We start from the raw sequence: 27,515 nt of genomic DNA, 5'->3' as shown, positions 1-27,515 counted from the left end.
GTTTGCTTAGGCTGTCACAACGAATGCCATATGCTGGGTGGCTTGAACAGCCTTCACAGTTTCTGGAGGCTAGAAGCCCAAGATCAAGGTGGCAGCAAGGGTGGTTTCTCTTTTGCAGGTGGCTGCCCTCTTGCTGCCTCTTCCCGCATCTTTTCTCTGTCCTACATCCCTGGTGTCTCTTACTGTGTCCAAATATCCTCTTCTTATAAGGAGGACACCAGTCAGACTGGATTAGGGCTACCCTAACAGCCTTAAAGCCTCATTTTATTTTTCTTTAAATTCACATATAATTCATAAACAGTGTTACATGGGTTTTATGTGCACAATAATGTGATTCAACAATTCTATACATAACTCAGTGCTCATCACAATAAGGAACCTCTTAAACCCCTTCACCTCTGTCACCCATCCCCCACCCAACTGCTCTCGGGAAACCATGTTTGTTCTCTATAATTTAGAATTGGTATTTTGTTGTTGTTGTTGTTTGTCTTTTTTTTTTTTTTCATGTTTTGTTACTTAAATTTCACAGATGAGGCATGCCTGGGTGGCTCAGTCTGTTAAGTGTTTGCCTTCGGCTCAGGTCATGATCCCAGCGTTCTGGGATCGAGTCCCACATTGGGCTCCTTGCTCAGCAGGGAGCCTGCTTCTCTCTCTGCCTCTGCCTGCCACTCTGCCTGCTTGTGTGCTCTCTCTCTCTCTGACAAGTAAATAAATAAAATCTTTTTAAAAAAATTCCACAGATGAGTGAAATTATATGGTACTTGTCTCTCTCTAATTGACTTACTTCACTTAGCATTATAACCTCATAGATCTATCCCTGTTGTTGCACATGGCAAGATTTCATTCTTTTTTATGGCCGAGTAATATTCTATTGCATATATATAGCACATCTTCTTCATCCATTCATCTATTGATGGACACTGGAGTTGTTTCCAAATCTTCGTTGTTCTTCACATCCAACTCACACTTAGATTTTGAATTTGTTGATAGGTACTTGATCTGACTTTGCTGGAAGGTTGTTGAGTTGGGTTTGTTGTTGTTGTTTGCATTGTTTCTCAGTTTAACCTATCCTATCCCATATCCCTTGAGCCCCCAATGCCAGAAGCTTGTAACAGGACCTGTGTTCCGTGGAACGCAGTTAGAGAAATGCAGAAATACTCCAACCATGGGTATCATGGATCAATCGATTGGACAGAGGACATGTATGATGCTTCCGTAACACTAATTGTAAGAGAAGTATAGGACAAAACCACAATAAGACACCACATCATATCCATTAGATGGGCTATTTTCAAACTGAAAATTAATAAGTGTTGGTGAAAATGTGGAAAAGTTGGAATCCTTACACGTTACAGATGGGAATGTCAAATGGTGCTGCCATTGTGGGCAGTTCTGGCTAGGAAGTTCCTTAAAAAATTAAACATAGAGGGGCGCCTGGGTGGCTCAGTGGGTTGAAGCCTCTGCCTTTGGCTCAGGTCATGAACCTGGGGTCCTGGGATCAAGCCCCACATTGGGCTCTCTGCTTGGTGAGGGGCCTGCTTCCCTTCCTCTCTCTCTGCCTAACTCTCTGCCTCCTTGTGATCTCTGTCTGTCAAATAGATAAATAAAATCTTAAAAAACATTAAACATAGAATTACCATAAGATCCAGGAATTCCACGTCTGGGTATATACTCCAAGGAATTGAAAGCAGGGACACGAATAGACAGCTGTACCCCTGTTCATAGCTGCATTATATGTTTTATTGTTCACAGTAGCCCAAAGACAGAACTAACCCAAGTGTCCACTGACAGATAAGTGGATAAACAAAATGTGGTGTATATATGTGCAATGGCACAGTATTCGTTTTTAAAAAGAATGGAATCCTGATGGATTGTGGATACATCTCAAAAACACTATATAGGTTGAATAAGCCAGATGCAAAAGGACAAATAGTGTATGATGCTGCTGGTATGGGGTGCCTAGAGTAGTCAAATTCATAGAGACAGAGAGGAGAAGAGAGGTTATCAGAGGACAAAGAGACTGAAGAATGGAAGTCACTATTTAATGGGCACAGAGTTTCAATCTGGAATGATGGCAAAGTTCTGGAGATGGATGGTGAAAATGGTTGCAAAACACTGTGAATATAATTAATGTTGTTGAGTTGCACATTTGAAAATAGGTAGAATGGGGAGGTGTCTGGGTAGCTCAGTCAGTTGGGCTTCTGACTCTTGGTTTTGGCTCAAGTCATTATCTTGGGGCTGTGAGATCCAGCGTTGGGCTCTGTACTCAGAGTGGAGTCTGCTTGAGATTCTCTCTCCTCTCCCTCTGCCCCTCCCTATGCTCGCATGAGCTTGCTCTAAAATAAAATAAATAAAACCTTAAAAAATGAAAATAGCTAGAATGGTAATTTTTACTTTATGTATATTTTTACAATAAAAAAACACACAGGAAAAAAATTAAGAAAACTGTAGGAGCATAACTGCAGGGATGGGGGTGGAGAGCACCTAAATTTTTTATACAGAATGTCCCATTCTGCTACAAAAATATGAGCAGCTGACAAATCCTTGGCTTGCTTAGGTGACAATATCATAGCTTAGAAGACAGAGGAAGCAACAAGAGGAAGTGTTATTCCAGGAAGAACTTTTGGGCAATAGAGAAATGAGGCAGAAAAGTGGTCACAACCCCTTGAAGTTCAAAGTGGTATTGGCAGGACGCCAGGGTCCTCCCGCAGCTCCTCCAGCGATGGAATCCACATCCAGCACAGCCTCACTGCCCCGCCTCCATGCACACCCCCCTGCTCACCTTTCCATTCGCCCTATCCACTGTCCACCCAGCACCCTGAGTGAAGGCGAAAACATAGCACTATGCAAAGGAAAATGCGGCAAACTCCCGTCCATGTGCCCATCACCCAAAATGAACTAATGTTGTTCTTCACATCCATTTACTCTTTCAAGAAATAGAACCACACAGAATTTAAACCGCCCAGTTCACACATGCGTATGGCTGTGTGTGTTTGTGTGTCATGTCTACCCAAAACAATACATCCTACAGTCTTGTGGGTTTTACATTTTTTATAAAGTGTATCATGCTGCATATGACACTGTAGTCAACACTGCTTTTGAGCTATTTTCACTTTGCTGCATGCAGATGTAGGTCATGAATTCTTGTACAGTGCTCTATCACACAATCATATCATAGTTTCGTTTTCCTTTTCTGGACTGATGTCTATTTGGACGGTGTCCAGGTTTTGGTCCTAACAAAGGATGCTCCAGCGCACACCCTCCATGGTCCTCCTTCAGGGCCCAGATCTCTCCATTCAGTGGCAGAGGCTGTCCCAGCACATTCATACTGTGGCAGCCCTGTGTACCTGCAGGGCATTCTCCTGCTAAGTCCAACTCTCTTGGGGGTGGCGTTTGGAAGTGGGGTGCGTTCTTTTGTGAGCTGGGGGTGGAGTAGAGCTGCGATGTTGAATTTTCTAAGGTACATGAAAGTCCTGAGTGACAAAGACTTGTCCCTCGCACAATGCCAAGAGCCCCTCCTTGGAGAAACACTGTTGATTGCTTAAGGTCTGCAATAGAATCTGTTGTAGAACATATGAAATTTCAAGTCTAACTAGAGAATGACAACTTACTCTCCCAAGTGCCTGTTTATCTCAATTCCTTGCCAAGTTTGACTTGTTAACTCAACCTTTTGAATTTCTGCTACTCCAATAGGCATAAAATGATACCCTGGGATTTTACACTTGCATTTCTTGCTTTGATCAGGGATGTGGAAAGCCTTTTTGCAATTTTATTGCTCACTGATGTCTCCCCCTCAGGAAAGTGCCTGTTAATAAGTGGCCTATTTTTTGACTAGATAGTTTGAGTTTTCCTTATCAACTAATAGGAATTTGCTAGAGATTCTAGAAATGTAGCCTTTGTTGGTTATATCAGGTTGCAAATATCTTCTATTGGCTTGTCACTTGCCTTTTCATTTTATGATGTTATTTTGTGCAGAAGTTATACATTTGGATATAGTGGAAATCCATCAAGCTCATTATTCTTAAGTGTGATTTTTTGTGTCTCTAGCTTATAAAATCCACTCTATCCCAAGGGTATAAAGATATCTTATTTTTCCCTCCCTAAAGGTTTTGAATTTTTACATTCTATATTTAGGTTTTTAATTTATCTCAGTTTATTTATTTTTTTTTAAAGATTTTATTTATTTGACAGAGATCCCAAGCAGGCAGAGAGAGAGAGAGAGGAGGAAGCAGGCTCCCAGCTGAGCAGAGAGCCCGATGTGGGGCTCGATCCCAGGACCTGGAGATCATGACCTGAGCCGAAGGCAGAGGCTTAATCCACTGAGCCACCCAGGCGCCGCCTATCTCAGTTTATTTTTGTACAAAGTGTAAATTAGGAAGCTTCTGATATTCTGATAGTTTGATACTCATTTACCTCTGGTAGTCCGTGTTTTCCATTCTGAATTTCAACACCTCCTGTGTTGTATAGAAGGGTCCATGTATGTTCAGTCCATCACTGGGCTCTCTATTCTGTCCCACTGATCTCTTTCTTAATCCCCCCCTCCCTAATAATACAGTGTTTTAATTACTATGGCTTTATAATAAATTTTGATAATTAGGGGAAGTCCTCATTCCTTTTTCTTCTTTTGCAAACCTCCCTTATTAAATTCTTGCATTTGTACATTTCCATTCAATTTTAGAATGCTGTTGGGATTTTGTTTAGAACTGCAGTGAATTTAGAAATCCTTTTTTTTTTTATAAAAACCACCATTTTATAATAGCGATCTTCCCTTTCCATGTAGATGATAGATCTCACCATTTCTTTAGTTCTTCTTTTGTGGTTTCCAATGGCTTTCTTTTCCTGAAGCAGTTGCATATCTTTTAAAGACTTGATTCTAAGTTTCTATGTAATTTTGAGTGCTGAAGTGATTTTTTTCTAAAAACCCAACTCTGAAGACATCAACATCCCTCCCTGAATGTAGGTCTCCTGAGGCTTTCTATTACACTTAAAATAGAGTCCACACTGCTCCCTGTGGCATGATTATAGTATGTGGCTTGGCCCTGTCTTCTTCTGGAACTTTATCTTGAATCTCCTGTTAGTCATTAAGCTTTAGCCATGCCTGTTTTCTTCATACACCCTAAACATATCAAGCTAACTGCCCCTCAGGACCATGTCCTCGCAGCTTCCTTTCTTTGCAAATTCTTCCCCAGGTATGTACATGGCTGGTTTCTTCTTGCCACTATGGTCTCAGGTCAGATGCCATCTCTCACATTGTTCCTTCCCGCCAGAGACTGGCCCTTCAACATTCATACTTGGCATAGTGCCCTCATTGCTTCATAGCACAGCACTTGCCACCATTTGAAATGAACTTGTTAAACTCTATTGACGTTTCCCCATAATAGACCATAAGCTCTGCACAAACAGGGACCCTGCTGTCTCTCCGGGGTCCTCAGCATCTCCAGCCGTGCCCGGCACACATAAGGTGTTCAATGAACAAATGCTGAATAAATGAGTAAGTGAATAAATGAACTAACCTGGATCCCACCTCATTCCCTGCTTGATCCTTCTATGTCCTATTCTATCAACAAAGAGGGTTCCCTTTCTCCCACTGGCCATACATGTCACTCGAGCAAAGAAATAATACTCTGTAGGCATTTCTAGTGTCTCAAAAAAAATAGCTTGACTGCAGGAATACTTATAAAAAGGAATTCCAAAGGATTTGTGTTCTGCAAATCCAGGTTTCTGAGTTATATAGAACAATGGAGGCCCCATTCTCTCATTCACCCTATTTCCACTCCCAGAAAAATCCTTTGACAATTTCTTTGTTCAGAGTCCCCGACTTTTCACCCATTTACTCAGTATCTCTCTCTCTCTACCCACCTATCTCCACCATCAATGTATCACAGATTAGAGAATTTGAATGATTCAATATGGGAAGTCTTATTTATTTTTTTTTGACAAACTATTATTTTTCAATGGATGGCTGAGTTTGTTAAGAAAGCTATACTGAACTAATGACTCATTGAACATCATATCAAATACCAATGACGTACTATATCTTGGCTAGCTGAATTTAAATACATGTTAAAAAGTTAAAAATAGAATGGCCAGCTTTGTGCAGTGGCAGTATCATAGCCAGTGAGGTTTATCCGAGGCACGATGATTGCTAATTGAAAAATAGAACTACCTTATGATCTAGCAATTGCACTACTAGGTATTTGCCCAAAGGATACAAAAATACAGATTCAATGCACCTCCGTGTTTATAGCAGCATTATCAACAACAGCCAAACTGTGAAGAGGGCTCCAATGTCCATGGATGAATGAATAATAAAGAAGACGTGGTTTATATATACAATGGAATGTTATTCAGCCATGGAAAAGAACGAAATCTTGCCGTTTGCAATAACGTGGACAGAGCTAGAGTATATTATGCTAAGTGAAATAAGTCAGAGAAAGACAAATATCATACGATCTCACTCGTATGTGAAATTTAAGGGAGAAAATAGATGAACATGTGGGAAGGGGGAAAAGGAAAAAAGGAGAGAGGGAAACAAGCCATAAGACACTCTTAACGGTGAAGAACAAACTAAAGGTTGATGGAGGGAGGTGGGTGAGGGATGGGCTAGACGGGTGATAGGTACCAAGGAGGGCACTTGTTATGATGAGCAGTGGGTGTTGTATGTAAGGGATGAATCACTGAATTCTATTGCAAAAACTAATACTGCATTGTATGTTCACTGAAGTTTAAATTAAAAAAAAAAAGAGCAGATTCCTGCTTCCAGCTCTAGTGTTCATTTCACAAACCAGGGTTGAGTCCCAGAAAACTTCATTTCCAACAAGGACCCTCAATGACTCAAATGCAGGTGGCCCAAAAACCACTCTGGGAAATGCTCCTGGAGGTCAGGGCTAAGTAACACTGACCTTATTTAAGACCATGTCTCCTCCTGAACACCAGGGGGCAGAGGGAACCACAGGTACACCTAGTGTTAAGCCTTCACATCCCCTTTGCTCAAAAACAGGCTGTAAGCAGGTTCTGTGTCTCTACCAGGTCCCCAAGAATCTAAGTGCTTATGAAGTCACATAAACCATCATGTTAACAGCTCAAAACTGGCAGTGAGGAAGCGAGAGCTCTGTTTCTTCACGTGCAAAACGAGAAGTTGGATCCGATCATTCAACAAGCCCCTTCCCACCCTAACATTTTATGGGCAATTTCAACATCTCATGGATTTCTTTATGACTGGGCTATGGCTGATCCCCCCCACTCCCACCCCCCCCGAACTTTCCAAACCCTCTAGGACTGGCTTATATTATTTTTATAATGCAAAAGGATCCTAAACATTTTTTTTTTAAAGATTTTTATTTTTATTTATTTGACAGAGAGATCACAAGTAGGCAGAGAGACAGGCAGAGAGAGAGGAGGAAGCAGGCTCCCTGCCGAGCAGAGAGCCCGATGCGGGGCTCGATCCCAGGACCCTGAGATCATGACCTGAGCCGAAGGCAGCGGCTTAACCCACTGAGCCACCCAGGCGCCCCGGATCCTAAACATTTTAAAAGATTTTTCCTATTGTTACTCCAGCAGGACTTTCACAAGCTGAGGTCCTTGTTTCAGTGCTCATGTTCACTACTCTCCATGAATACAAAGAAAAGACAAAAATCTCAATATAATGAGGTCAGGGCAATTTAATGGCATCCTCGCTTGTTTGAAACAAATTTAAAGTTTGCTTATATAAGGCAAAATCGAATTTGTGACTCTATTCAACATGATAAACATGGGAACTAAAGAGCCCAAAGATTCGTACCAAAATCTCATACCACATGGAGAAATGACCAATACTTAAATATTTAATATTACCCCATACTTTTTTTAACACTTAAAAGTTCAAAATTTCTGATAAAGTAATCCCCAAGCCATAATTAACAAAAAGAGGCAAGCTTCCAAAAAGTCTTCTGGAGCATAAGTATATCCCTCAAAGCATGTTTCCTGCATGAGAGTGTTGGGAACACTGACATGCCAGTAAACGACAGCAGCCAGAGAGAGTTTCGCTATTGCCCTGAACTGATGTCTGCTCAAAATAACTTTAGGGGAACAAATGTTGTGATTAGAAAATCATGGCATTTCCAGCACCCACATATTAGCATGTCTGGACAATCACAGAAGAGAGGTGACAGGGTCTTTACAACTGGAGTTCCCCTCACAGGATATTTACAAATACTTAACTGCCATTCCAACCTTCAGAGTAATTTGGTCACGGTCCTACTGGCGGACCAAGGATGTGGACACCACACTAACCTATCACTGCAGGTAGTCTCCTAAGAAACACTTTCATCAGCTCATGGTTGCTCAGGACATAAAACAATGTATTCTTCCCATCCCGCGCCCCCACTTCCATTCCTCAGACCCTGGCAGCACTACCTCTAGGACACACCACTCTATTTGTTCACATCTCTTTATTTCAAATGCTACCAGTCTACTCAAAGCTGCGATCATCTTTCCCACAGCCTATTTCAACAGCCATCTTGCTAATTTCCTCACTTGACCCAAGACAATCTTTTCTTCACATAGGGGCCATATTTACATATCAGATCATTTCTTTCCCTTGTTTTAAACTCTCCAACGTCTTCTCATTTTCAGGGAATAAAACTTCAACTCTATCCCCTCTTTACTTCTGAAGCCTCATTTCAGGATGAGACCAACCTTTCACTCTTGATACTTCCCACACTGGCTCCTTTTCCTTCCTTACTTCGCTAAGCCCATTGTCACTTGCTGTCTCCACTGCTCAGATCACTGCTTCTCTAGATTGTCACATAGCTGGTTCCATCTCATCATCCTAACTCAACACCCATGATCTTCCCTGACCACTATATCCTAAATAGTACCAACCCGCGTTTGTGTTATTCTCTCCCCCCACAACCGTGTGTTTCCCGTATGATTCTGAAATTACATTGTTTGCTTGATTGCTACTCACCTCTCTACTAGAATGTAAGCTCCCTATGGAGAAAGACCTTGGTTGTCCTATTCACTGCTGAATCCCCAGAGCCCAGGACAATGCACATAGTACTCGGTGCCTTTTTGTCCAATGAATGCGTGTGTTGTTTTAGATTAAATTGGGACCCAACTTTTCAGCGCTCCCTGTCCATTCAGAATCAAAACTCAATTTCTCAATTTCAATTAACAAGTTGTTAATTTGCAGAAGAGACATATGCCTCTCTGTGAATATTTGCGTTGTTACCCCACAACTAGGCTAGATTCTCCAACATAGAGCTCATTGCTCTGAAAGCAGAGGATTCTTTGGAGAAGTCAAATGAAATTTAAACCTCGTTGACAAGCTCAGGTGACTTGTACAGTGTGTCTTGACTTGGAGGAATGACTGTGTAGGCTGTCACTGCTGGGAGTGGAGGGCTTACAGTCTGAGTGGGTTGATCAGTATATCACACGGACTGAGGCAGGTAGATATTTTTAAAACACTATGGAAATTTGCTAGGATATTCTGTACGCAGGGATTCAAAGGGGGAGAGTTCATTTTGGGTCCAGAAAAGAGGCTCAACTAATTTTAAATGTGCACAAATCAAGGTAATGTCATTCCGACTTGCAGAGTGAATCCTATAACGGTAGTGACAGTCAATTTTCTGCACAGTATCATGGTTTATAAATCATTTTTACAGATTCACCCTCTCTTTTGTTTCTTAAGGCATTTTCGAAGGTTGGCCAAAGGTAGTTATTATACCTACCTTATATTCTGTATATGAGACTCACAACCTACCTTATATTCTGTATATGAGACTCACAATCTAACAATAAGTAAGTATCAAACCTCGATTTGGAATCTAGATCTTAAAACATCAGTTTCTAGAGGTACTAATGAACTAACAACAGATATTGCAAAAGGCATTTAAAAAATCAACTTTGTTGAGGTGTAATTTACCTACAATAAACTATTCCCAATTCAAGTGTTCAGTTCATCACATAATATATATACACTTTGATACCTATCACTGCAATCCAGATATAGAACATTTCTATCCCCTTCATGTTCCTATGTACTATAACCTCCCTCTTACTTCCTCTCTCTGCACCAGGCAACCACCGCTCTGCTTTCTGTCACTATGCATTAGTGTGCTTTTTCTAGAATTTCACAGGAATTGAATCATATAGTTCGAACTTCGTTGTGCGTCTGACTCCTTCTGGCTCAGCCTAATATCTTTGAGATACACCCATGTTGTTGTACCTATTAGTAGTTTGTTCTTTTTTTTTTAATTTTATTTTTTATAAACATATAATATATTTTTATCCCCAGGGGTACAGGTCTGTGAATCGCCAGGTTTACACACTTCATAGCACTCACCATAGCACATACCCTTCCCAATGTCCATAATCCCAGCCCCCTCCCAACCTCCCTCCCCCCATCAACCTTCAGTTTGTTTTGTGAGATTAAGAGTCACTTATGGTTTGTCTCCCTCCCAATTCCATCTTGTTTCATTTACTCTTCTCCTACCCCCTTAACCCCCCATGTTGCATCTCCTCTCCCTCATATCAGGGAGATCATATGATAGTTGTCTTTCTCCGATTGGCTTATTTCGCTAAGCATGATACCCTCTAGTTCCATCCACGTCGTCGCAAATGGCAAGATTTCATTTCTTTTGATGGCTGCATAGTATTCCATTGTGTATATATACCACATCTTCTTTATCCATTCGTCTGTTGATGGACATCTAGGTTCTTTCCATAGTTTGGCTATTGTAGACATTGCTGCTATAAACATTCGGGTGCACGTGCCCCTTCGGATCACTACGTTTGTATCTTTAGGGTAAATACCCAGCAGTGCAATTGCTGGGTCATAGGGTAGTTCTATTTTCAACATTTTGAGGAACCTCCATGCTGTTTTCCAGAGTGGTTGCACCAGCTTGCATTCCCACCAACAGTGTAGGAGGGTTCCCTTTCTCCACATCCTCGCCAGCGTCTGTCATTTCCTGACTTGTTAATTTTAGCCATTCTGACTGGTGTGAGGTGATAACTCATTGTGGTTTTGATTTGTATTTCCCTGATGCCGAGTGATGTGGAGCACTTTTTCATGTGTCTGTTGGCCATCTGGATGTCTTCTTTGCAGAAATGTCTGTTCATGTCCTCTGCCCATTTCTTGATTGGATTCTTTGTTCTTTGGGTGTTGAGTTTGCTAAGTTCTTTATAGATTTTGGACACTAGCCCTTTATCTGATATGTCATTTGCAAATATCTTCTCCCATTCTGTCAGTTGTCTTTTGGTTTTGTTAACTGTTTCCTTTTTGCTGTGCAAAAGCTTTTGATCTTGATAAAATCCCAATAGTTCATTTTTGCCCTTGCTTCCCTTGCTTTTGGTGATGTTCCCAGGAAGATGTTGCTGCGGCTGAGGTCGAAGAGGTTGCTGCCTGTGTTCTCCTCAAGGATTTTGATGGATTCCTTTCTCACATTCAGATCCTTCATCCATTTTGAGTCTATTTTCGTGTGTGGTGTAAGGAAATGATCCAATTTCATTTTTCTGCATGTGGCTGTCCAATTTTCCCAACACCATTTATTGAAGAGGCTGTCTTTTTTCCATTGGACATTCTTTCCTGCTTTGTCGAAGATGAGTTGACCATAGAGTTGAGGGTCTATTTCTGGGCTCTCTATTCTGTTCCATTGATCTATGTGTCTGTTTTTGTGCCAGTACCATGCTGTCTTGATGATGACAGCTTTGTAATAGAGCTTGAAGTCCGGAATTGTGATGCCACCAACTTTGGCTTTCTTTTTCAATATTCCTTTGGCTATTCGAGGTCTTTTCTGGTTCCATATAAATTTTAGGATTATTTGTTCCATTTCTTTGAAAAAAAAAATGGATGGTACTTTGATAGGAATTGCATTAAATGTGTAGATTGCTTTAGGTAGCATAGACATTTTCACAATATTTATTCTTCCAATCCAGGAGCATGGAACATTTTTCCATTTCTTTCTGTCTTCCTCAATTTCTTTCATGAGTACTTTATAGTTTTCTGAGTATAGATTCTTAGTCTCTTTGGTTAGGTTTATTCCTAGGTATCTTATAGTTTTGGGTGCAATTGTAAATGGGATGGACTCCTTAATTTCTCTTTCTTCTGTCTTGTTGTTGGTGTAGAGAAATGCAACTGATTTCTGTGCATTGATTTTATATCCTGACACTTTACTGAATTCCTGTACAAGTTCTAGCAGTTTTGGAGTGGAATCTTTTGGGTTTTCCACATATAGTATCATATCATCTGCAAAGAGTGATAGTTTGACTTCTTCTTTGCCGATATGGATGCCTCTAATTTCCTTTTGTTGTCTGATTGCTGAGGCTAGGACTTCTAGTACTATGTTGAATAGCACTGGTGATAACGGACATCCCTGCCATGTTCCTGACCTTAGCGGAAAAGTTTTCAGTTTTTCTCCATTGAGAATGATATTTGCGGTGGGTTTGTCATAGATGGCTTTGATAATATTGAGGTATGTGCCCTCTATCCCTACACTTTGAAGAGTTTTGATCAGGAAGGGATGCTGTACTTTGTCAAATGCTTTTTCAGCATCTATGGAGAGTATCATATGGTTCTTGTTCTTTCTTTTATTAATGTGTTGTATCACATTGATTGATTTGCGGATGTTGAACCAACCTTGCAGCCCTGGAATAAATCCCACTTGGTCGTGGTGAATAATCCTTTTAATGTACTGTTGAATCCTATTGGCTAGTATTTTGGAGAGAATTTTTGCATCTGTGTTCATCAAGGTTATTGGTCTGTAGTTCTCCTTTTTGATGGGATCCTTGTCTGGTTTTGGGATCAAGGTGATGCTGGCCTCATAAAATGAGTTTGGAAGTTTTCCTTCCATTTCTATTTTTTGGAACAGTTTCAGGAGAATAGGAATTAGTTCTTCTTTAAATGTTTGGTAGAATTCCCCCCGGGAAGCCATCTGGCCCTGGGCTTTTGTTTGTTTGGAGATTTTTGATGACTGTTTCAATCTCCTTACTGCTTATGGGTGTGTTGAGGCTTTCTATTTCTTCCTGGTTCAGTTGTGATAGTTTATATGTCTCTAGGAATGCATCCATTTCTTCCAGATTGTCAAATTTGTTGCTGTAGAGTTGCTCATAGTATGTTCTTATAATTGTCTGTATTTCTTTGGTGTTAGTTTTGATCTCTCCTCTTTCATTCATGATTTTATTTATTGGGTCCTTTCTCTTTTCTTTTTGATAAGTCTGGCCAGGGGTTTATCGATCTTATTAATTCTTTCAAAGAACCAGCTCCTAGTTTCGTTGATTTGTTCTATTGTTTTTTTGGTTTCTATTTCATTGATTTCTGCTCTGATCTTTATGATTTCTCTTCTCCTGCTGGGTTTAGGGTTTCTTTCTTGTTCTTTCTCCAGCTCCTTTAGGTGTAGGGTTAGGTTGTGTACCTGAGACCTTTCTTGTTTCTTGAGAAAGGCTTGTACCGCTATATATTTTCCTCTCAGGACTGCCTTTGTTGTGTCCCACAGATTCTGAACCGTTGTGTTTTCATTATCATTTGTTTCCATGAATTTTTTCAATTCTTCTTTAATTTCCTGGTTGACCCATTCATTCTTTAGAAGGATGCTGTTTAGTCTCCATTTATTTGGGTTCTTTCCAAATTTCCTCTTGTGATTGAGTTCTAGCTTCAGAGCATTGTGGTCTGAGAATATGCAGGGAATGATTCCAATCTTTTGATAACGGTTGAGACCTGATTTAGGACCAAGAATGTGATCTATTCTGGAGAATGTTCCATGTGCACTAGAGAAGAATGTGTATTCTGTTGCTTTGGGATGAAATGTTCTGAATATATCTGTGATGTCCATCTGGTCCAGTGTGTCATTTAAGGCCTTTATTTCCTTGTTGATCTTTTGCTTGGATGATCTGTCCATTTCAGTGAGGGGAGTGTTAAAGTCCCCTACTATTATTGTATTATTGTCAATATGTTTCTTTGATTTTGTTATTAATTGGTTTATATAGTTGGCTGCTCCCACATTAGGGGCATAGATATTTAAAATTGTTAGATCTTCTTGTTGGATAGTTCCTTTGAGTATGATTTAGTGTCCTTCCTCATCTCTTATTATAGTCTTTGGCTTAAAATCTAATTGATCTGATATAAGGATTGCCATTCCTGCTTTCTTCTGATGTCCATTAGCATGGTAAATTCTTTTCCATCCCCTCACTTTAAATCTGGAGGTGTCTTCAGGTTTAAGATGAGTTTCTTGTAGGCAACATATAGATGGGTTTTGTTTTTTTATCCATTCTGATACCCTGTGTCTTTTGATTTGGGCATTTAGCCCATTAACATTCAGGGTAATTATTGAGAGATATGAATTTAATGCCATTGTATTGCCTGTAAGGTGACTGTTATTGTATATTGTCTCTGTTTCTTTCTGATCTACTACTTTTAGGGTCTCTCTTTGCTTAGAGGACCCCTTTCAATATTTCCTGGAGAGCTGGTTTGGTGTTTGCAAATTCTTTCAGTTTTTGTTTGTCCTGGAAGCTTTTAATCTCTCCTTCTATTTTCAATGATAGCCTAGCTGGATATAGTATTCTTGGCTGCATGTTTTTCTCGTTTAGTACTCTGAATATATCATGCCAGCTCTTTCTGGCCTGCCAGGTCTCTGTGGATAAGTCTGCTGCCAATCTAATATTTTTACCATTGTATGTTACAGACTTCTTTTCCCGGACTGCTTTCAGGATTTTCTCTTTGTCACTAAGACTTGTAAATTTTACTATTAGGTGACGGGGTGTGGACCTATTCTTATTGATTTTGAGGGGGGTTCTCTGAACCTCCTGGATTTTGATGCTTGTTCCCTTTGCCATATTGGGGAAATTCTCTCCAATAATTCTCTCCAATATATCTTCTGCTCCCCTCTCTCTTTCTTCTTCTTCTGGAATCCCAATTATTCTAATGTTGTTTCGTTTTATGGTGTCACTTATCTCTTGAATTCTCCCCTCGTGGTCCAGTAGCTGTTTGTCCCTCTTTTGCTCAGCTTCTTTATTCTCTGTCATTTGGTCTTCTATATCGCTAATTCTTTCTTCTGCCTCATTTATCCTAGCAGTCAGAGCCTCCATTTTTTATTGCACCTCATTAATAGCTTTTTTGATTTCAACTTGGTTAGATTTTAGTTCTTTTATTTCTCCAGGAAGGGCTTTTATATCTCCCGAGAGGGTTTCTCTAATATCTTCCATGCCTTTTTCGAGCCCGGCTAGAACCTTGAGAATCGTCATTCTGAACTCTGGATCTGACATATTACCAATGTCTGTATTGATTAGGTCCCTAGCCTTTGGTACTGCCTCTTGTTCTTTTTTTTGTGGTGAATTTTTCCGCCTTGTCATTTTGTCCAGATAAGAGTATATGAAGGAGCAAGTAAAATACTAAAAGGGTGGCAACAACCCCAGGAAAATATGCTTTAGCCAAATCAGAAGAGATCCCGAATCATGAGGGGGGAGAAAGGGGATAAAAAGAGGTTCAGAAAGAAAAAAAAAAAAAGAAACAATTAAAAAAAGAAAACCAATAAAGAAAAAGTATAAAAAGGAAAAATATATATATTTATATTAGATAAACTAGTTAAAAAATGTTAAAAAAGAAAAGGGTAAAAGTTAAAAAAATTTAGCAGCAGAAGAAAAAAAATTGAAAAAGAAAAAAAAATTAAATTAACTGCAAGGCTAAAGAATCATGGGGAGAAAGCCATGAGTTCCGTGCTTTGCTTTCTTCTCCTCTGGAATTCCCTGCTCTCCTTGGTATTGAAACTGCACTCCTTAGTAGGTGAACTTGGTCCTGGCTCGGTTTCTTGTTGATCTTCTGGGGGAGGGGCCTGTTGTAGTGATTCTCAAGTGTCTTTGCCCCAGGCGGAGTTGCACCGCCCTTACCCGGGGCCGGGCTGAGTAATCCGCTCGGGTTCGCCTTCGGGAGCTTTTGTTCCCTGAGCGCTTTCCGTAGAGTTCCAGAGGGCGGGAATGAAGATGGCGGCCTCCCGGTCTCCGGCCTGGAGGGGCCGAGAGCCCAGGGCCCCACTCCTCAGTGCGCCCTCAGAGAACAGTGCCCAATTACTCCTGTCACCCTGGCCTCCGGCCGTGCTCCGAGCTGACCAAGGCTGCAACCGGTTCAAGGTAACCCCGAGATTAGAGCTTACTCCTCGGCTCTGTCTCTGTAGCTGGCTTCCCCGTTCTAATACCTGTAAGCTCTGCGACACTCAGACACCCCCAATCCTTCTGTGACCCTGCAGGACATGAGGCCACGCTGACCCTGCGTGGGCTTCACCCTGGTTAAGCCTCTGGAGCGATGTCCCTCAGCGGAACAGACTTTTAAAAGTCCCGATTTTGTGCTCCGTTGCTCCGCCGCTCGCTGGGAGCCGCCCCCTCCCCCCGCGGTCTATCTTCCTGTCGCTTTGGATTCACTTCTCCCCCAGTCCTACTTTTCAGAAAGTGGTCGATTTTCTGTTTCTAGAGTTGCTGTTCTTCTTCTCTTCGATCTCCCGTTGGATTTGTAGGTGTTTGCAATCTTTAGATAAGCTATCTAGCTGATCTCCCACTACCTGAAGTAGTCTCAGCCTGCTACTTCTCCGCCATCTTGACTTCTCCCCCCAGTAGTTTGTCCTTTTTAAAATTGTTTTATTTCAAAGTATTCTATTTTATGGCTATATCCCCAAATGGTTTAGCCATTCATATCCTGGTGGATGTGTGGATTGTTTCTTGTTCAAAGTTATCATAAATGCAGTGGTATGAACACTCCAGTACAAAGCTTTATAGGGATTTGTATGTTTGTTCAGTTCTTTCCTGTAAATACCTTGGAGGAGAATGGTTAGATCTTACAAGAGAGGTATTTTAAATTTTACAAAAACTGAAAACCATGTTCTAAAATGGTTTTACCATTTTGTATTCCCACCAGCAGTGTATGAGGATTCCAGCTGCTCCACGTTCTTATCTGCACTTAGTATTGTCGGGCTTTTAATTTTAGCCATTTTAGTAGGTATTTGCTGGTATCTCATTGTGGTTTGAATTTGCATTTCCTTGATGCTAACAACATTGAGCGCCCTCCTACATGCTTATTGCCCATTTGTATAACTTACACAAAGTGCAATTTTAGAGACATGAAACAGAAATAATTTTATCTCCTCTGTGCAAGACTTTGCTTTGTTTGAGAAGCAATTTTGAAAAATGTGATCCAAAAAAGGATATAGAAAATATGCAGACTATAAAGATAAAATATATTGAGGCTATGCTAAAAATAATGAAAACAATAACATGGTCCACATTTTATGAATGCTGTATGCTGTACTATGTGTTCATCTAATGCTCTAAGAAACCAGGGGGCATCAATTTGCAGAAAGGGGCTGAGATTGAATTAATTTGATCTCAGCAAAGGAGGAAAAGGCTTGGCTCTCTTCACTTCCAATTATTTCTCTCTTCCCTAGACTTCATTTTATGGACCATAGGCTCAATTATTCACAGTATCTTTTTATATCTAGCCTCGTAAAACTGTAAGGTGAATCATTACAAAATTAATATTCAACAGGCTTTATATAACTCTGCTTAATGCAATGCATAACTCAGATTTTTATCACCCCGAGGCCTCTCAAGATCTATAAATGAAACGAACTTAATAAAACACCATGTATTTTAACTCTCACATTACCTGCACAATCTCAGCACCACAAAACCCCTCAATTTAGACTAGACAACCAGACAGACGTTGATGACAGAAATGGATGGTACCTAAAAAAGGCCAAGCTATGCATGAACACTCTTAGGATGACCACGAAAGTTGTCCTCTAACACATTTGTTTAGAGGGTCTCGTGCTTCTAAAGAAAAGATTATTTTCTTCCAGAACATTCACACAGGAATCACTATGCATTTTTTACACCATGTGACCCTCCAAAGAGTTTCTGACTCCTAAGTAATCATCACCTCGTAGGAGGAAAAAAAAAAGCAAAGTAGTGAATACATTTCCCAAAACCCACCCCCTAATCCTCACCCCAATAAACGTACATTATTTCCAACCTACAAGGAATTGTAAAGATCATTCAGTCTAGTGATCACATTTTACAGAAAAGGAAACCAAGGCCCAGACAAGTGAAATGACCAGTTTAAGGTCTGACAACCCATTGAGAAGAGCCGGGTGTTAAACTCAGGTCACTGACTCCGACTCCAGAGTCTCAGTCTTGTGATTTTTCTTTCCAAAACATTTTCCCCCCTCCTGTTTTTAATAGTTGTCTAGGATAGATGTAGAAATTTTGTTTTCTTTCTTTCTTTTTTTTTTAAGATTTTATTTATTTATTTGACAGACAGAGATCACAAGTAGCAGAGAGGCAGGTGAGAGAGAGAAAAAGGGGGAAGCAGGCTCCCCACTGAGCAGAGAGTCCAACTCGGGGCTTGATCCCAGGACCCTGAGATCATGACCTGAGCTAAAGGCAGAGGCTTTAACCCACCGAGCCACCCAGGCACCCCAGAAATTTTGTTTTCAATAGTTATACAAGGTAGATGTAGACATTCTTGTCCTCTCTGATCTATTTCACTGTCCTCAATTTTAGAGATACAAAAGCTAAGGTTCACAGCCATGAGAAAATAGGATGCATCCAAGGTTAGGGAGAGTTAAGTGGCAAAGTTGAGACCAGGGATCACTCCTTATGGCTTATTGTTCAGGAGTCCTCTCTTCATGCCTGGCTGCCTTTCTTCTTGGTGGGCAAGATGGCTTCCTGTCTAATAACCATTAGGTGGTCATGGCATGTTACAGTCCATGCAGACGCTTCCATAATGAATAAGTTATGCCAAGATCATTGTAAAAACCCTGCAGTCCTAGGTTTGCACCAAGGTTCTGGAAACCACCAGCACCCAGCTGTTAGGAGGACACATGCTCCATCTTGACAAAAGACAGGTGACTGGTTTTTGTCATGTTGGTCTGACATAACGTCACGTGCAGAAAGAGTGGCAGGGAGAGAGAGAGTTCTTCCCCAGACTCCCACATAAATGGATTCTTTCTTTGCATAATGGAGCTCTAAATAAATAAAACACAAAACAAATGTTTATGTGACTATGGTTCTTGAGAGAATGGCTATAGAGTTTTATTCCTATTTGTATACTCTCCAGGAAAATGGAATTCAACATGAATTGTATAATGGTGAGGAGAAGAAGGGACCATCATTTATCCTTTTATGTGTTCAGTGGAAGTTTCTACGTGTTTCCTGGGTGTCAGGCATACAGGCAAGGCTTCAGGGATGCAACAGTGCTCAGAAGAGAAATGGTTTCTATCCTCCCATGAAGTCTGTTGGGAGAGATGGTCCATGAACAAGTATGTAATGGATATGTATACACAGAGAAGAAGTCAGGGTTTAGGGAGCGAGTGGGCCAAGCTGAAGAACCGTCCACAGCGTGGACATGCTGCAGGGGAAAGGGGACACGATTTGGAGCAGACCAAGGAGTGCTGGAATCCCGTCTCCTGCCGCAATAGGTGATCTTGAGCAAGTCACTTGAATTTCCTTCTCTGATTTCCTTATCTGCAAAACAAAGCTCATCATTCCTAACGTGTAGGGACTAGGCCAGCTATTGAGTTAAAGGTTATTAAGCTCCCAGGGGAGCCTGGCCCAGAGTAGGAGTTCAACACATATTTGCCAAATGAACGAAAGAATCATTATTGAACATGCACTGGGTCTCTAATAGCACAAGGGGCACTTGGGCACAGAGTGAAGAATTTCACAGTAAAGAGACCTTAATCCTGTCTTCTACCTAGACAGACACATACACACACACACACGTGTACACATGTGCCTGTGTGTGTGTATGGATGTAACAAATACATAGCAAAGTCATAAAGAACCACATTTGAAGTGGCTGAGTCAGGGAGAACTTGGCAACAGGACTGTCTAATAGAAATAGGCCATGAGCCACAAAGGACAGGCACATAGACAACTTCTAAATCTCAGGGGCTACATTAATAAAGGTAAAAAGCAGATAGAATAAAATTTAATAATATATTTGACCCAGAGGCTCCCTGGGTGGCTTAGTTGGTTAAGGGTCTGACTCTTGATTTCAGCTCAGGTCATGATCTCAAGGTCATGGGATGGAGCCCAGAGTCAGGCTCCTCACTCGGTGGGGAGTCTGCCTGAGATTCTCCCTCACTCTCTGCCTCTCACCCAACCTGTGGTCTCTCTCTCTTTCTCTCAAATAAATAAACTGTTTAAAGAATTTATTTATTTATTTGACAGACAGAGATCACAATTAGGCAGAGAGGCAGGCAGAGAGAGAGAGAGGAGGAAGCAGGCTTCCTGCTGAGCAGAGAGCCCAATGCGGGGCTCGATCCCAGGACCCTGGGATAATGACCTGAGCTGAGGGCAGGGGCTTTCTTTAATCCACTGAGCCACCCAGGTGCCCCAAATAAACTGTTTAAAAAATAATATATCTGACCCAAGATAGCCAAAATATTATCATTTCAACATGTAACCATTATGAATTTATTAATGTGATAACTTGCAATCTTTTTTTTTTTTTTTTTTTTGAAGAGAGAAAGAGAGAACATGAGCATGGGGAGGGGCAGAGGAGAAGCAGACTCCCTGCTGAGCAGGGAGCTCAAAGCTGGGTTCCATCCGGGGACCCTGAGATCATGACCTGAGCTGAACACAGACACTTAACCGACTGAGCCACCCACGCAACCCTATTTTTTTTTTTAACTAAGCCCCAAACCCTGTGTATATTTTATAATTACATTACCACTCAATTTGGCTTAGCCACATGCCAGGTGCTCAGTAGCTGGCTAACATGTGGCAAATGGCTTCTGTAGATAGCACAGTTCTAGAAGATTCTGGAGATGTGAGAGTTAGCTGAAGACAGAGGCTGTCAGGTGGACGCATGGACAGGATGGGGCAGGAATGGGACAGGCAGGAACAGGAAGACCTGGTGTTTTTAAGTGCTCTCTCCTGGCATGGAGGCTTTATTGTAGCACCTGGGAGGATCCTCCTTCTCTGGGCTCATTTGGTCTCAGGGAGTCCCTAAATCTGCCTCCTGATGGTGCAGGGGCCACACGCGAATTTGGTGCTTACTCTTTGCTGGCCCCTTCAGACTCTCAGATTGTCCTTTCCTTCCTGGCACCCCTCACCTGACACACTGCCCGGGGTAGGGGAAGCAGGGCTATGTTACATAGCCCTGCTCTTCTTTGCACAGCTGGGCTCTAAGTACATAAAGACGATGCCAGGTAAAGACTTGAGCTAGTCCAGCACTGGCTCCCAGAGCCCGAGGCCTGTCTGAACCTCAGTTTGCTCTCTACCTGCAGAGAGTTAGGAGCTAAGCGAATGTCAGAACCATTCCCAGCAGAAAGCCAATCCATGCATGGTTCCAAGCAGGGTACAGGCGGGCACAGGGCCTGGCCCTGGGCACTGACATTTGGCAGAGAGATGGACTACAAAAGGGAAGGAGACAAGGGTCTGACCCTTTATGTGCATGTCACGGCCAAGTCCATTCTCTAAGGTGAGGTGGAATAGAGAGACCTCCTCCATGTGGCCAAGAAGTGTGTGGTGACGTGTACGCCAACAGAATTTGGAGGATGAACAGAGCACGAATGAGAAAGAAGTAAGTGTAAGGAGAGAGGCAGGAGCCCAGAAACCAAAATTCATCTAGCCAGCTGTCCCCCAACCAGTGGTATGCCCTCACCTAAGGAAGCCTCAAGGGTCCCCTCCATCGGGGCCCATGATGGGTCACAGCGGTGACTGGACCTACACCTGCCCCTTTCTCGCAGTCCTGTCGGTTAATACGGGGGCTGCAAACTCAGGCAAGCAACAAAATAACGGAAGTGAACTGGGCGAGGAGGCGGGATGCCCATACTCCCCACACCTCCCTGCACTGTCCCAACAACAAAGTTACTATTGGTTGACAAGAGGATGAATTTCAGAGCAGTTGCTCATCTTAGCTCAATAATATCTCTATCAGAATGCAAGTCCCCGGGGCGCCTGGGTGGCTCAGTGGGTTAAGCCTCTGCCTTCGGTTCAGGTCATGATCTTGGGGTCCTGGGATTGAGCCCTGCATCAGGCTCTCTGCTCAGAGGGGAGCCTGCTTCCCCCCCCCCCCTCTGCCTGACTCTCTGCCTACTTGTGATCTCTCTCTTGCTGTCAGATAAATAAATAAAATCTTAAAAAAAAAAAAAAAGAATACAAGTCCCCATTGCAGAAGAAGCCACCCTCTCACCCACCCCACAGTCAGTACGTGGGAGTGGGGCCCCAGGGTGCCTAGATCTTTGCAGTTTTAAGTAGGGACATTTTCCAGTTTTCAAATGGTTAGAATCATGTCGATACATTTTTTAAACATTGTACTGGGCCACACTGTGTAAGCCAAGGAAAACGGGCTGTGGGGCTACCAGCTTGAGATGTCTCCTCTAGTTCAAAGTCATGGTCCTGCTCCCTCATTGGACTGTTTGTAGCTTCTCAGCTCCATTTGGGGGCTTAATTTGGATCAGGACCATGAAGGGCTTAGCATAGTTTCTGGCACATGGTAAAGGCAGTTAATAATGGATGTCAGCTAGCTCTAAAGAACTTCTGCGATTTATTTCTAACCTTTATATAGGGATCAAATCACAGGATGTCCCCAGAGACAAAACATCTGAAAGAGGGCTCCTCTCCCACAAACGGTTCCCTACCTCGTCATTTCTGTTTCATGGCTTAGATTTATATCACTTTCATTTTACTTTGTCAATTCAATTTGGTTGCACAAAGGAAGGGGGGGAAAAAGTTCAGCTCAGGTGAAAGTCTAAGTCGGTGTAAGTTTTCTAGAAAGCAGTTTGGCGATGTCTAGCAAATAAAAGACTGAAAATAAATTGTATGACTTTTGACTCAGCAATTCCGTTTTAAGGAATTCAGCCCAAGTAAAAAATGCCAGTTTTTCATAAAGATTTAATCCCAAGAATTCTTATGACTGGGTAATCTACAACAGAAACAGTTAAGAAGGGGCACTTGTGTGGCTCAGATGGTTAAGAGTCTGCCTTCAGCTCAGGTCATGATCTCCAGGTCCTAAGATAGAGCCCCAAGTCAGGCTCCTTGCTCAGCAAGGAGGCTGCTTCTCCTCCTCTTTCTGCCCCTCCCCCTGCTTTTGCTCTCTATCTCTCTCTCACAAGTGAATAAATAAAATCTTAAAAAAAAAAAAAGGAACCAATTAAGGAAATTAAATACCCATGAATATGGAATTGGTCACAAAAGTTATGATACATGAAAATGTTTATCACAGCCCCCCCAATGACTTTCAGAGCACTTGTTAGGTTCACTGTGTGTCTCATGCAGTGAACGCCATGAGAGCAGGGTCCCTGGTCAGTCTTGTTTGCATAACTGTATGCACCACTGTTCATGAGTCAGCACGTAGCGGACATTCATAAATATTTAAATACATACAAGATAGCTTATGAAGTATGATTCCATTTTTGTAAAAAAAAAAAAAAAAAGACGTATTTCTAGGAGTATGTTATTAGTGCTTTTCCCTAGATCAAGTCTCAGCAAACCATGGTCTCTGGACTGGCAGCCAGTTTTTGTAAATAAAGTTTTATGGGAACAGCTGTACTCTTCTCTTACACTACTTTTGCACTAGAAGGCGGGGTTGAGTTGTTGCAACAGAGACTGTGTGGCCTAAAAAGTTGAAAATATTGATTATCTGACCCTTTAAAGAAAAAGTTTGCTGACTCCTGCTCTAGATGGTAGAAGTTCTTTCTACCTTCTTCTTCTAACACCTTTATATGTATGTGTGTATCTGTGTGTGTGTGTCTGTTTGTCCATATGTGTATACATATGTATATATACATATTTCTTATATTGAACATGAATTACTTTTGTAAACAAACAAAAATTAGAATTATTTTTACAAAAGAAAGGAAGGATTGTAGGAAGGCAGGAGGGAGAGAGTGAATTAGGGAGGGAAGAAAGGAGGAAGGGAATTGCTTATCTATTTTTATCAATACGAAAAAATGTGCACAATAAGGTGAAAATTTTAAATATGGTAGGAAGTGTGGTTACATTTTTGTAACGACTGGATAAATCACTGAAAGGAAATATGCAAAAAGGTTAGGTTAGCTGTATCAAGGCAAGGGAAATATAATAATGGCTTTTATTTCTGACTTTGCTCTTTGAGGTAGTTTCTAAATTTTCCAGAATAAACATGCTTTGCTTCCATAATTAAAAAAGAGAGAGAGAGAGAGAGAGAGAAATTAAGTGATATTGAAAAGAAAGACAGTGAAAATAAAGTACCCAGTCTACAGACAAGGGGACATGCCCTTGGGGTCACAGAGTACACCCTTTTCAGCACACTGCCTGTCTTACTGAATTCCAGTAAAACAAAAACATGGCCAAGATGGAGAGTGTAGTACCCAGGGCCACCTTTCTTCGAAAGGTATTGTTGGCTCCTGATCTGATGTAGATGAAAATCTCTTTACATTACATTAAAAAAAAAACTAATTCTTTCCAAAGCACAGCTTAGCATTTCTATCTAGATCACAAAATGTGTTTGGAAAAGATGTTTCCTGCCTTAGTAATGAGACACTTATGGTATCCCCTGGTATCACCACGGTCCCATTGCCCTGATTTTAGTCTTAGCCAAGGTGGACAGTTCTGGTCATGCTGACAACTCTCACTTCATGCATCAACTGTGCACCTCTCTGCTTTTCTGCCTCTGAAGCAGGTAACATAAGGTAATACCCCTTGGGGTAACCTTCAACAGTGAGGGAGCAGTGGATACCCCAGCCTCTGGGTCTCAGAGTCCTGGCAGAGATGAAAACCAATTGCCCATAGAGACCATCTTTCTTGGTCTTTTCTCCTTCCCTTCCTCCCCTCTCCTGTCTCTTTTGCTTCCTGGAAATCTCCTCTCAAATTAGCTTCCTGCTTCAAAAATCTTGTTTCAGATTCTGCTTTAGAGGAACTCCGACTAAGAGAGCTCATAAGCAGATATCAAACCAATAAAAAGAATTATACCACAGAGCCCCAGAAAGCTCTCAAAGATGGTAGGAAATAGAGTTCATCCATTTCTAGAATACATTCCTTCATTGTACATCTATTTAGTAGGCTGCTATATGGGGCCACATGCATGCTGGGTGTGCAAATTGAACTAGATGAACAGTCTCTACTCATGGAAGATTCGAGATGTTCAATAGTGACCACACAAACTGTACAATGAAAGTACAGGAAAACATAGAAAAGATTAATATTGGGGAGGAGAAATAAATTGCCTCTGTCTTTCTGATTTTTTTAGCAGACACCTCTGTAATAAAAGACTAACAGGAGAAAAACAAGCAGAATTTATTAACGTGTGTACCTCATGTATACATGGGAGATACCCAGGGAAAAATAAGTCACTCAAAGAGTTGGCTTAGAATTCAGGCTTGAGTACCATCTTAATAGGGAGAGGGGTGGTGTATGGAGCCCCTCCAGGGATGGAAAATAATTTTTAGGAGATGAACAGTCCCTTACAAGGTATGAGGTGGTGTCATGAGGAGGTATGATAGTTTGTGACAAAGTCTGTCTGTGTGTGGTGTTGACCTCTAGTCTCCACTGCAATGGTTAAGACCCAACCTTCCTGGCTGGTGATACTCCGGGGAGGCCATCTATTCCAAGTGAATTTCTTCAGGAGGACCTATCTTAAGGCAGATACAGACAGTTCAGAGAAAGCCTTTTCCTAAATCTGCTGCCTTTCCATGACCTAGAGCTCAAAATAATTTATATACCAAAGCAGTATACCTTGGGGTGGCATTTTCTATTTGCCTTCACTAACCCAGTCTGAGATGATGCAGCATGAGGTAGTTGTTGTTTTCTTTAGAGAGGGAGAGAGAGGGGGGGCATGAAAGGGACAGAGGGAGAGGGAGAGAGAATCCCAAGCAGGTTCCACACCCAGTGTGGAGCCCAACAATCTCTCACAACCCTGAGATCATGACCTGAGTCAAAATCAAGAGTCAGACGCTTAACTGACTAAGCCACCCAGGCGTGCCCAGCATGAGGTTTTTAAGAAGACAACATGTAAACAGAGCCCTGTGGGCCAGTTAGATGAATTGAAGGAAAAGGCTTTGATACTTCCTTTGTTTGGGAAGACAGAACAAGGAAGGTGGAGAAGTGATGGGCTGGCAAAGCATGGTAAAGATTTGAAAGTCAGCAAATACTCTCCCCTTTCATCTCACGTGAGTTAGGTATCCCCAGAACCGAAAGGTGCTTGGACACCTTCAGGGTACTAATTACCGAGAAGGCCAAAGCTGGCCATAAAGATTTAAACATGGCCCCAAGGAACGTCCTTGCTGTCAGAGGCAGTGCCTGGTGGATTCTGTTCTTGTTAACCAGGGAGAATGTGACTCTTCTACTGGGTGGCAAAAAGCACTCTATAACTTGTTTCAAAGACCCACAGCTTCAGGTTTCCAAAGATGTCACTTTAAATTGGTTTACCAAGAGTGCTTGCTCGCTGTTTCCTCCCAAGCTGCCTTGGAGAATCTGAACCTTACAAACCTCTAGGGCACGTACACTCCCTGAGAATCTGAATCAGCCTGTTTCTGCCCAAACACGTGCACTTTTGCACAACGCTTTGTACGCTAAGGAAATGCAATAAATACATCTTTGGTGCTTCTGTGTTCACGATCGATTTCCTTTTTTCTTGTAGCAATCTTGTAAGTTTGACTTCTTATTTTTATTATTCTCACTGCATACTAATACTTCAAACATTTTAGTAAATTATGGTTCTCTGGTTCCTACTTCAGAATCATTTAACTGATTTAATGAGCTCTATCTAATTATTGCATTTCACCTTTTATATGAGAGTGTAGGATTGAAAGAGCTGGTAATAGCTCAGACACCAGGAAGGGAAAGAAATGAGCATGGGTAATGCTGGCCTCAGGACAATTCGTTTTACGCCAGACATCATTCTTAAGAATATACATATATACGTATGTAGATATATGAATACCCCCGTTCATTCATTCATTCATTCATTCATTCATTCATACATTTACTATCTAGGCCCTAGCAGCACCAAAGGCACCAGTCAGCATAAACGGCTCCTTCTTTGGTCTGCACCCCTCCACAGGGGGCATAAAACACAGTGGTTAGGGACTTGAGCTAGACTGTGTATATTTACCTCCCGGCTTTACCACTTCTTAGCCCTGTGACTGTGGAAAAGCCAATCTTAACCAATGTGTGCCTCAGTTTCCCCATCTGTAAAATGGGGGTTATCATAGCAGTTCCATCCTATATTCGAACACAAAATGAGTCATTACCTGCAAACCCAGTAAGAGTTTAGCCTGGGGCTAAACACGCACTCAGTAACTGTTGCCTCTTTCTTGTTACTATTGTATCCTGTCTTGTCTACAACACGGCAATTGTGGTCATCAATTTCTATCTACTTACCTATCTCTTTAATTAGTTATTTATTATTGTCTCTTGCCTCCTTCATCGAGTTATAGGCTCCATGAAGATGAACACTAGATTCCCTGTGCCTGGCACCGAGCCCAGCAAATGCTTGCTGAATGAATGAACTAATGAATAAATGGCTCTCTTCTGGGACACATGACCCTGCCACTCTCGACAAGCCTTCA

General features: G+C 41.6%; 1 protein-coding gene and 1 pseudogene across 2 annotated transcripts in view; one reads left to right on the top strand and one right to left on the bottom strand.

The window, feature by feature from the left end:
* Positions 1-27,515, bottom strand: part of FRMD4B (FERM domain containing 4B) — a 332,329-nt gene that overhangs the window by 229,589 nt on the left and 75,225 nt on the right. The window lies entirely within an intron of this gene.
* On the top strand, positions 6,089-6,219 carry LOC125089456 (uncharacterized; annotated as a pseudogene).

Source organism: Lutra lutra, chromosome 1 (genome assembly GCF_902655055.1).
Source record: "Lutra lutra chromosome 1, mLutLut1.2, whole genome shotgun sequence".
In the NCBI taxonomy this organism is placed as follows: domain Eukaryota; kingdom Metazoa; phylum Chordata; class Mammalia; order Carnivora; family Mustelidae; genus Lutra; species Lutra lutra.
Note: the sequence above shows the minus strand (reverse complement) of the source record. Positions and strands in the feature narration are given on the sequence as shown.